Genomic DNA, 10,852 nt, shown 5'->3' with positions numbered 1-10,852 from the left:
CCACGTACGACGTTGCTCGTCTGCCCTTGGATTGAATTTATCATTGTATGACAGAATGACGCCACTGCTCGAGTGCCCCCAAATAATTCTTACCTCGCGGATGTGCACCACGTGTCGAGCCCACCTCCCCGAGCCATTGGCGATCGAAAATTACCGGTGCTCATCGTTTACCAATCGAAAACTGGCACCATCGACTTCCGGCCTAGTTGCTAGTTGCTTTGCTAAAAATAAAGCTGTCTTTCCCACTTTAGTTAATATGCTTAGGCTAAGCCTCCAATGTTCAAAATTTTAAATATGTATATTGGCATTTGAAATATCAAAAATTAGGCTTAGTCTAGTTTATCTCCGCATCACTGGAGTTATGCCCATGCACCAAAGATACGGCAAATCATGCTCGTCAAATGCTATCGCCCGATCAATTACTCTTCCTCTGAATTCACAAAATCGATAATAATGAAATATTTCAAGCATAGAATAACCTTGGAATTAATCGCCACGATGAATTAGCCTTTCAATATTTCAGCGATACAAAATCAATAAATCACATATAGATGGTGCACACATGCGACACATGCCATCAGATGGTGCACCTCATGCCACAAATATATAAAATCACGCAGATGGTGCACACATGCTACATATACCGTCATCGTGTAAGTGGTGCACATAATGCCACATACTCATACAATCATAGCCATATGTCCAGCCATGTAGGGGCACACATGCTACACATACCGTTATCGTGTAAGTGGTGCACACAATGCCACATACTCATCCATGCTTAGCCATATATCCAGCCATGTAGGAGCACACATGCATCAACTACACAATAAAAATGATGGATCTCACTGAACAAAATACTAAAGAGTTAAATTAATGGGATAATTTCGATTCTAACATGTGTAATGGTGTACGCCCATTCAAGAGTGCCCAAGACTCTTTTTGGGTGCCCACACATTGGGCTGTACTTAGGCACCCTTTGGCAATGTGTAAATAGCCTTAAACATTCCAGTGAACTAGTTAGTAGGAGACCCGCGCAGCGTTGGAGTACAATATCTTTGTACTTAGTTTGGCAACAAACTTATGTGCCTTGTGTCATCACTGCTGAGACTTCTCTAAAATTCAAAAATGGATAGGAGTGGTCGAAAAGGTACGATGTGGCAAGCTCTTCATGCAACTTCTTACATTGTTTCTTCCTTTTTCTAAAACTTCATTTTTGGTAGCTTTGTGAAGGTGACACGTGTAGAGAGAGAGAGAGAGAGTCGAGTTTTAGAGAGAGAACAATGTTAATTATATATAGTATAGATTTCAAAAACCAAAAGCTCCCACTTATTTCAATTATATCAGTTTCAATTATATATTCCAAATTTTATTAATAGGCCACATAGGATGAACGACATGTTTTCTTGAATTTTTTAACTCCAAAAAAAACCTAGAATCTTCTTTCTCGTATGGCTTACTCAGATGTTCATAGCGCAAAAGCATTTGAGAATAGCTTCTTCTTGGTAGCTACCACACCTGCCTGTTGTGTTGGTTGGTTACACGTCTTGTAAGTCAACTATGTGGAAACTAAACCTACCTTTGTGGAAATTTTTAAACAAAATTCAAACATGCTCAATGTAAACATTCTAATGAATCTTAAAAATTCTTGAAATTTTTATTGGCCACATAGATGCCTTATGAGAGACATCCTACACTCAAAGAGTCTCTAGCGGATTGTGAATCCCGTTGGTCCATTTTCTTCCTTTACTAGCAGATTTTGCTACCCAGGAGCCTCTTAAAGGTTTAATCACATTTGGTCATACCATTTTGACTATAAATCATTGTATATGTTCTATCTCTTTTGGGGACTTACTTATGATGGCGTTGGGGCGAAGCCAATCAATTGCTCACTTTGATGCTTCAACTTTGCCGAAGATTTTCACAATGCCGATCTGAAATTCTATCATTTAGACTTTAATAAAAATAAACAAATGATAGAGATATTTAAAATACAAGAATCCCATGTCAATATTTATTGCAGCAAAATTTAGTGAATCATGATAGTAGAATATAGCTACTAATTATTAAGATTGATGATTCATATCATTTCACAACTTTAAATGACATTAAATGATGACCATTGCTTGTACAGCCCCAAGGTTAGTATTGCTTGTAAGACACATGTCCTATCGCTACTAATGAGGAAAAGAATAAGTATCAAAACAATACCACATTTAGAGTTGTCAATAAGGACCGGTCTTATGTAGTAGCTAATGTGGATGGTAGCAAAGGTTGAATCCCAATAAAACAACTAGAGCACCTAACATGCGTATCCACATCGTAGACAACATCATGAGCTAAGACTAAAAGCAATCCTAAGTGCCATCAAGAAGCAAATCGAAAAGTTTGGATAGATGTACAGGTCATATGATACAAACCCTTTCTTGAAGTCAGGGCTACTTATAGCAAGCATTTAAAGAAGAGTAACACCCTTAGCCATTTTGTCTAACTCAACATGTAGGCGATCGAAAGGTGGTCAAAGCTCTTTGGTCTATCTTGTTTAAGTCTGAGTGTTACTATAAGAGGGCATACATATAACCAATTTGATCAAATCACATATCCAAGATTGAGCGAGATGCACCACAAGTGGAAATGTGTTTTTTGCGTGTGCATGCACACATGCAAAGGTTTGTGTGTGACAAACACAAAAATACACACACACAGGGATATTACATTATAATGTCAATTGATAATTTTAAATGGTTACCCAAAGCAATGGGTGGAGAGTTTTGGAAGATTATATAAAGATTTTATTATATCCAAAGATATCAACTCACAAATAAACTAAAACAAACTATTACCCAAACAAGATTTTAGAAAAAGATTTTGCCATATCTAGATAATGACTCACAAATAGACTAGAACACAATGTTACCAAACAAACACATTGTGAAGTACCTAGGTAATGAAATCATGATGAATCAATTTCCAAATACTAGGTGTTTGTAAATAAATGAGATATCTTGGTATGGTTCAAATCCAATTTCACTCCAAAGCAAGCATCTGATACCTAATACTTGTCTAACATCTAACACAACAATCCACAAGTTATCCTATGATTGAAGGTAGTTTCTTTAGTCCTAGGTACTTGTTATACATGTCCATAGTAAAACAATAGAAAAAGAGCAACATTATGTTAAAGCAAGGAGATTATGGATAAACTTATGTGACAATTGTAATACAACCTGTGCTGATATTTACAAGGGAAACATAGTTATTAGAGTGAAATTTTGTGCACTAACAATCATCAGATGCTTGTTTAGGACTTAGACAATCAATATATGCTTGGTAGTAGTAGTTAGAGATGAAGATCAAAGGAGGAGAAATGGAGCTATGCAATTAGAAGACAAGCATGATATTAAGATTCTATTTTCAATGTTGGCAATCACAAAATCTCAATAAATCTAGAAAATATGCCAAAACAAGAGTTTGACATAAAATAGTTTTGAGTTTGCATGAAATTTGGGTTCCTAGCCACTTAAATCATGCAAGAAATTATACATAACGTGCTTAAAACATAAACTCTATTGAATTACACAATTTAATTTACATGAGAGTAGCTAGAGAGAGAGGAAGGGTTGTAGTAGAGGATTGAACACTTAGCATGGAATCTACATTTCCAGTAAATCCAAGTAATGCAAGATGCATGAATGGCTAGTGGGACACCTAGCGTTATACCAAAGGATTGCATAGTTCGCATGGACTCTACCTTATTAGGGAAACTTTAACATATCCTCATGCAAAACATTTTTTATGAACATTTTGACATTTAGGATTATGTCCATTTAGGAACCTAGACCCCATTGAGCTACAATGATTTAATATAGGCGAGAGTGGATGGAGAGTTAGGGCATTGGTTTAGTTGGATACTCAACGTTTTACTAGTGAAACTCACATGGAATTTGCTTTATTATTCAATCCAATTAATGCAAGAGGCATGAATGGAAGGTGGACTAAATGCAAACTCAAGTGAGGAGCCAATCTAAACTATAAGTTGCCTCCCTCAATACTCAAAGTCCTTGAACACCTACCTTAGCATGCACATGGACACCTTTGGTTTGCAAGCATTTGATGCTCAACATGAAATTTCGGGGGGGAGGTTGTGACACATGGTTGGTTGGGCCATAATGAGGGCACCTTGATCATTTTGGGAAGTCGATTATGTTGAGAAACCATATCAACATCATGCGTCAGATACGTGCATAGCATTAAAATTCTCAGTTTTTGGGCCAAAGAAAGTTCTTCCTCTGAGTCTCCTAACTCTAATTCAATCATGCTAGCATCTACTTGATTTACATCCTCCTCAAACTCTCTAGACCAGCCCATTTGTGCATCCTAAATCCACTTCTTAGTTTCTTGGTCAATAAGAGCCTCAAAAATATTGTTGGTTGCCAAAGGAAAAGTCATTCTTTCTTTTTCTTATTGTGCAGTAGGTTTCTTCTGAGCCTCTACCTTCTTGTCTGAATTGTTATCTGTCCGTGTTTCTCCAGTTTTCTCCATGTCCTGGTTTTTTGCCTTGCCTTTGACAGTCCACTTTGGTTTAGGAGGAAGATTAGCGTACTATTGAGCTCGCTCCTGTATTGGTTTAGGTTCATTTCTCTTTAAAGGGAAGTTTTTGACTGTGTGTGTTGAGAGCCCACACAAAAAGCATGAATTAGGAAGGTTCTTGTAGACCACGGGCTGCTCCGTATAGTCACTTCCATTCCTATTGATTATCACCAGGGTTTTCGGGAGCTCCTAAGCAATATTCAATCTAACACACACCTGGGGATGACCTCTAGGGTTAATGAATTGCTCCTTTTCCACATCTATCACTAGACCTAATCTTGTACAAAGGTTAGGAGCTTGGTTCACTAAGGAAAAGGGAAGGTCAGGGAGTTCTACCCAAACAGGTACAAAGGTGGATCTTGGCATATCAAGGTTGAAGTCTTGGGACCAAAACTCTAGATAAAGGGGTTGATGTCTTATGGTCCAAAGGGCATGGTGAAGAGCCTTCCAAGCCATATCCTCAGTTTCAAACAGAAAAAAGAAGAACCCTTTTCTTTAAAATCTAACACTAGTGACTACAAGCCCTTTCCTTATCCAATTGTTTATAAGTTATCCCTCTAGGAAGGCAGCAAGGGGTCTAGGGCCAGGCAGATAACCTATTAAGGCATGTGATTCAAGCTAGTCTATAGATTGTTCAAGTCTATCCTCATCCAAAAAAGCTACCACCTTACCTTTAGAAGGTGATTTCTCCTCAACTTCAGGCTGTTGAGTTTGCGATTTATATTAGAGACACAGAGAGAGAGACCCAAACACAGATACACTCACTACAAACACCACGCACACAGACACACACATCTTGTGGGTTGATCATGAGAGAGAGAGAGAGAGAGAGAGAGAGAGAGCTACCCAAACACATCCTGTGGGTTGATTCATGAGAGAGACAAATAGAGGCAGAGAGAAGGAAGTGATAGTTTTTGGGTGAGAGACAGAGCTTTTGCTTGAGAGCAGAAGACACACACACACACACACACACACACACACACACACACACACACACACACATGCATGCATGCATGCACGCATGCACACACACACGCACACGCACACACACAAGAGCTTCCAAGCATCACCATCCCACACAGTTGAGCCTTGACTCAGTCCCTTTGCTGCTTCTGTTCCTCCTCAGTCCACACGCTTCACGCGTTTATCTTCTCTCTTATGACTTCCACCGTTTTTTTAAACAAATATATTGGGCCTTGTGTCTCTTTCGTCCTCCTTGCCTCTGCCTACCATAGATCTCATCTTTATCTATGCATAGCCTTCTCACTGTCTTCCCTTCTAGCTTGGTGGGTTCCTGTCCAAAGATTTGCCCCCTTCGCATCCTTTCCTTGTCATCTTCCCTTGGCTCCTTGTGCTGCCCTCTCTCTCCTGTGAATCTGTCTGCCCCTTCTCCCAATTTGAGCATGATTTGAATATCGAATCTTCCGAGCTTTTTCCCCTTTGGAGCCCTAGCTCGTTTTCCTTCTGCTTTTGCGATCCAACTTCTCTTTGAATGGTCCATCTCTGCAATAAATTGCCATCTAGCTGCCTTGTACATGTCTCGCATGCAGCTTGGTTTGGTTATCATTCTTGGATATTAGCCGACAGCTTTTGCAAGACTAAATCAGAGTTTTTGAAACTGTGGGGACTCTCAACATGCGAAAAGGATTGTTTATGTTTGGGTAGAGCAAAATGAAGTGCGAGATCTGGGGTATAAATTTTCAGACATTTGGATGACTTCGAAGAAGTAGCCAAAAGCTTCTGATAGGGGTTGACCAAGAATCGTACTAGTGGCAATCATTAGGGTTCAATCTGGTCTCAAGATCAGCTGTGCATAGGCTGGATGGGCAGTAGAGCATCGCAAGCATCTCAACTTGCTTAGTTCCACGTTCAAAAAAGGTGCGATCAATCGTCCCTCAAATGGCAAAAGCCTCCAGCGGCTCGACTTTCATGTATATTTCTTCTGATAATATAAAAGGGCTGATTCTTGCTCTTTCTTCAAGCCTTTTTTCGACACCAGTTTCATCGTGAAGAAGAAGGGACTCAAGCAAGCTGGCGCTTCAAATTTGAGGGCAGTTCATATGTTGTGTCCATGATAGCTGTTCATAGCTGATTGCGTTTAATGCAGTAAATTTCTGTCATGCGTTCTAAGGTGCATTGCTTTCAATTTCTCTTTTGAGGTTTGTAGTCTTAGTTCCTCCACCTGCGCCTACTGACTTGGGGCTGATTCCTACACCATCCTTTGATTAAGAGTTGTGGTGTCCGTCCCCTGCGTCTCCGACTGCATTTGGTTCATCCACGTGGTAGGGAGAGGGGCTCTTACTGGGCATTAGTACATCCATTTTTTCCTGGCTCTAAATAAGCCCATTAAACCTTCCATCGGTATTAGCACCACCTGTCCCTTGTTTTGTTCCTCCTCCTAATGAGCTTGCTATTCTCCAGTCCTCCCCATTGCTGGCATTTTGTAGCCTGAAGGAGCTGTAGTGCTAGCACCCATTGCTGGCATTTTGTAGCTTGAAGGAGCTGTAGCGCTAGCAACACAACGCATGAAAGGGGGGGGGTGAAAAGCCCTCCTCTTAACTCCTATACCACCCCCGCATATGAGGGCCTTGCAGCCTATTTGGTGTCTCTATAGCTAGCGGCCGGAGAGAGAGGGCTTGCAATGAGAGTTCTTGATAGTCCATTCTCCGAAGGTGGCAAGGGAGCGAACTCTTTCAGTAGCAGAAAGTGTGAAGTATTCCTATTAGAACGTCATTGTTGTAGAAGTCCTTGTTGGATCCATGCAAAGGTGGAGTCACATCAACAGTACCATGTGAGAGAGCTAGATTTGGAGGTACTCTACCTCTAGTGTTTGTCCCCATCCGTCTCCTCTACCGGGGGGTATAGCCTGACGGTCTCAACGTCACATCAGATTAGGATTTACCTATGCGTTCTTCTCTTGATCCACTAGGATCTAATACAAATAATCATGTCATGACATGCCCTCTTGCTTAGAGAAGCAGATGTCCTCATCTGTGTGCCTTCAAACAATCTTCAACAAGTGTGTGGTAATCCTTCAAGTAATCTTCATCAAACCATTGACCATCTTCCATAGGATATCCTTTAAACTTTACCAAATATCAAGATCTTTGTCTATTCCTTGTACTCTTGAACTCATGGGATAGTATTCACTCCGGAATAAGTAATTCTACCCCATCTTCAAGTTTTAGTTCTTCTTCTTCAATAGGCCTCACCGGTGGTTCACCTTTAAATGGCTTCAAGATGCTAATATGGAAACCATTCTTCATCCTTTAGCTAGTAGGTAATGTCAACCTGTATGATGTTGGAGTTCCTTCTGGATGTATAACCTCTGAAACCTGGAAAGGTCCATAATATCTTACTACTAGCTTTACAAACTTGGTATTTCCTCGTATTGTCTTTGTACGCCTTTTGTTAATCTTTAAAAGAACCCAATCTCCCTTCTCATAATGTACATCCTTTCACTTCTTATTCTCGCAGCCTTCTTGTACAGTTCTTGAGCTCACTGAATATGTGATCAAACCCTTGAAGATATTCTGTCCACTTGATTTGCTAAGGTGAAACTATTGGTTGAGAAAACAAATGTTTAATACTTTGATGATCTATATTAACCTTGAAGTCGAATCCATAAAGATAATGTCTCCATAACTTCAAAGCATGAACTATGGCAAATAGTTCCTTCTTATATGTGCTATACTTTAATTCAGTACTTTGAAGTTTTTGACTCTCAAAGGTTATGGGATGTCCCTCTTGCATTAGTATGGCTCCAATGGATGTACCACTAGCATCCGTACATATGACAAAGAAAGGCTTATCAAAATCCGGCAAAACGAACACAAGGTTAGTCATTAAAGCAACCTTCCAATTCTCAAAGGAACTCGAATGTGTATCACCCCAGTGATACATTGATTGCTTCTTAAGTAGATCAATAAGTGGTGATGCAATCTTAGAGAAATTCAAGATGAATATCCTATAATAGCTACATAAACCAAGAAAAGATCTTAGTTCATGTACATTCGTAGGGACAGGCCATTCCTTCATAGCTTTCACCTTGGTTGGATCAACCTGAATCCCATGTTCATTGATGACATGGCCTAAATATTCTATTTCCTTCTTAAAGAACTCACTTTTTTTTATAGTCAGGAAGAGTTGGTTCTCTTGAAGCAATTCCATCACTTGTGCAAGATGTTGCTTGTGTTCTTCTTCATTTTGCCTAAAAATTAAAATATCATCAAAGAACACAACTACAAACTTGCTTATGTATGGTCGAAGAACTCTTCTCATTAGCCTAAAAAAGGTAGCAGGTGCATTAGTCAACCCAAAGGACATAACTACAAATTCAAAATGCCCTCTTTGTGTCCTAAAGGTAGTCTTATGCACGTCTTCTTCCCTCATCCTAACTTGATGATATCCCAACTTTAAATCCAATTTGCTAAATACCTTGGCACCTTTCAAGGAGTCTAACAAGTCATCAACTCTAGGTATAGGAAACCTATTCTTAATTGTCAACTCGTTAAGGGATCTATTATCAATACACATCCTAAAGGTTCCATCCTTTTTTTACCAAAAAAACTGGAGCCCCAAAAGGCGAACTACTTGGCCTCATTAGACCTTTCTCTAGCAAGTCCGCAACTTGCTTTTCCACCTCTTCTAGCTCTACCTTATTCATTCGATACGGAGCTCTACATGGGAGGAGAGGACCCTGGAATCAACTCAATAGTATGATCTTCAGGTGTAGAGATAGGCAACTCATGCCGATCGTCACTAGCAAATAGATCATCGAATTGCTTGAGGAACTCTAAATGTTGACGTTCCCAATCATTATGTTTGGGCTTCAGTTCCCTAACATATATCACACTACAACTCACTCCCTTACATAACTCTCTTTTAGCTCTAGTATGAGATATGAGTGGAATATGGGAAATATCTTGCTCACCTTTTAAGGTGATCCTCGTACCTTGTGCTCAAAGGTACAAGTATGTTTCCTTACATCCATAGATGGTTGGTGCCTAGGATCATGTTGACTTCCTACAGAGGAGCAACAAGAAAGTCTCTACAATCTTCATACTTTTGGATCTTGAAGAGCAAGTTCTTGACTTTAGAAGTACATTGCTCTTCATTCTTTCTAAACACACCACTAATACTCATATCCCTCAAAGGCCATTTCTTAACTTTGACTATATTGGCCAACCTATCTGAGATAATATCGTAGTTACTACCATCATCCATGAGGACAATGATACGTTGACCCCCAACATATCCATGTAACTTAAATAAGTCGTGTCGACCAAAGATGTAATGCAAATTAGCATTATTGCTCTTTTTATTATTTTCAATATTTTTACAAGAAGGTTCGCCCTCTTGCTTAGGGTGAGAAGCCCTAGTTACATTGGTCTTACCCATCTTCTTCTTTAACTCTAGACAATTATAGAACCTATGATTTGTCATCTTTTTGCATCCAAAACGTTTTATTTCCTTAAACAATCTATCCCTTTCTTGAGGAGACATGAATGGAGGTTTCACACGTCCACCTAGAGTAGGTTTCCTTGTTGGTTTGCTGTTAATTGTTTGTACTCCCACTCGCCTAGGAAAGTGTCGTCCATTTCTTTTAGAGTTAGCTGATCGAACAAAGGGTCTACTTGGTGAAGTTGACGCCTCATATATTACTTCTGTCCTTCTAGGATTGACTTTCCTTTCTGCTGCCTCGGCCAATCTAATGGCATCCTTTAATTTAGTTGGGCTTAGGAGTTCCAACTCATGTCGGATGTTGGGTCTAAGACCCGAGAGATACTTATATAATTTCTCCTCTTCCGTCTTCGTTGTAAACTCTAGAGATAAATGCCAAAATTTCATAGTGCACTCACTCACCATCTCCCCATCAAATTGTCGTAGTTTCTCCCATTTAAACATTTGGTCCTCCTTATACTTAAGTGGGAGAAATGTCGTCTTTAATTCTTCCAAGAATTTAGACCACTACTTTCCAATTGGCATATGAACCACCAAAGTAACGCATCCTTCTCCAAATGTAGGGTAGCTAGTGCTAACTTCTCATCTTCTGTATGATCAAATTGTACAAAGTACAATTGAAAATTTCTAATCCAATCGAGGAGTTTCTCTAGATGCCTAGCCCCATCGTACTTCGGAAACTCAAGCCGCCGCCCAGGATCAAACCTTCTTTTCTTAGTCTTTTCTAAAGGATTAGCCTGATCCTCAAATAATTTCCATTTTAAGGGCATTTCTCTTTGAATTGTATCACTTATGACTG

The sequence above is a fragment of the Dipteris shenzhenensis genome, chromosome 7 (assembly GCF_047967505.1).
Source record: "Dipteris shenzhenensis isolate YYH24624 ecotype China chromosome 7, Dip_SZ_1.0, whole genome shotgun sequence".
Lineage (NCBI taxonomy): Eukaryota > Viridiplantae > Streptophyta > Polypodiopsida > Gleicheniales > Dipteridaceae > Dipteris > Dipteris shenzhenensis.
Note: the sequence above shows the minus strand (reverse complement) of the source record.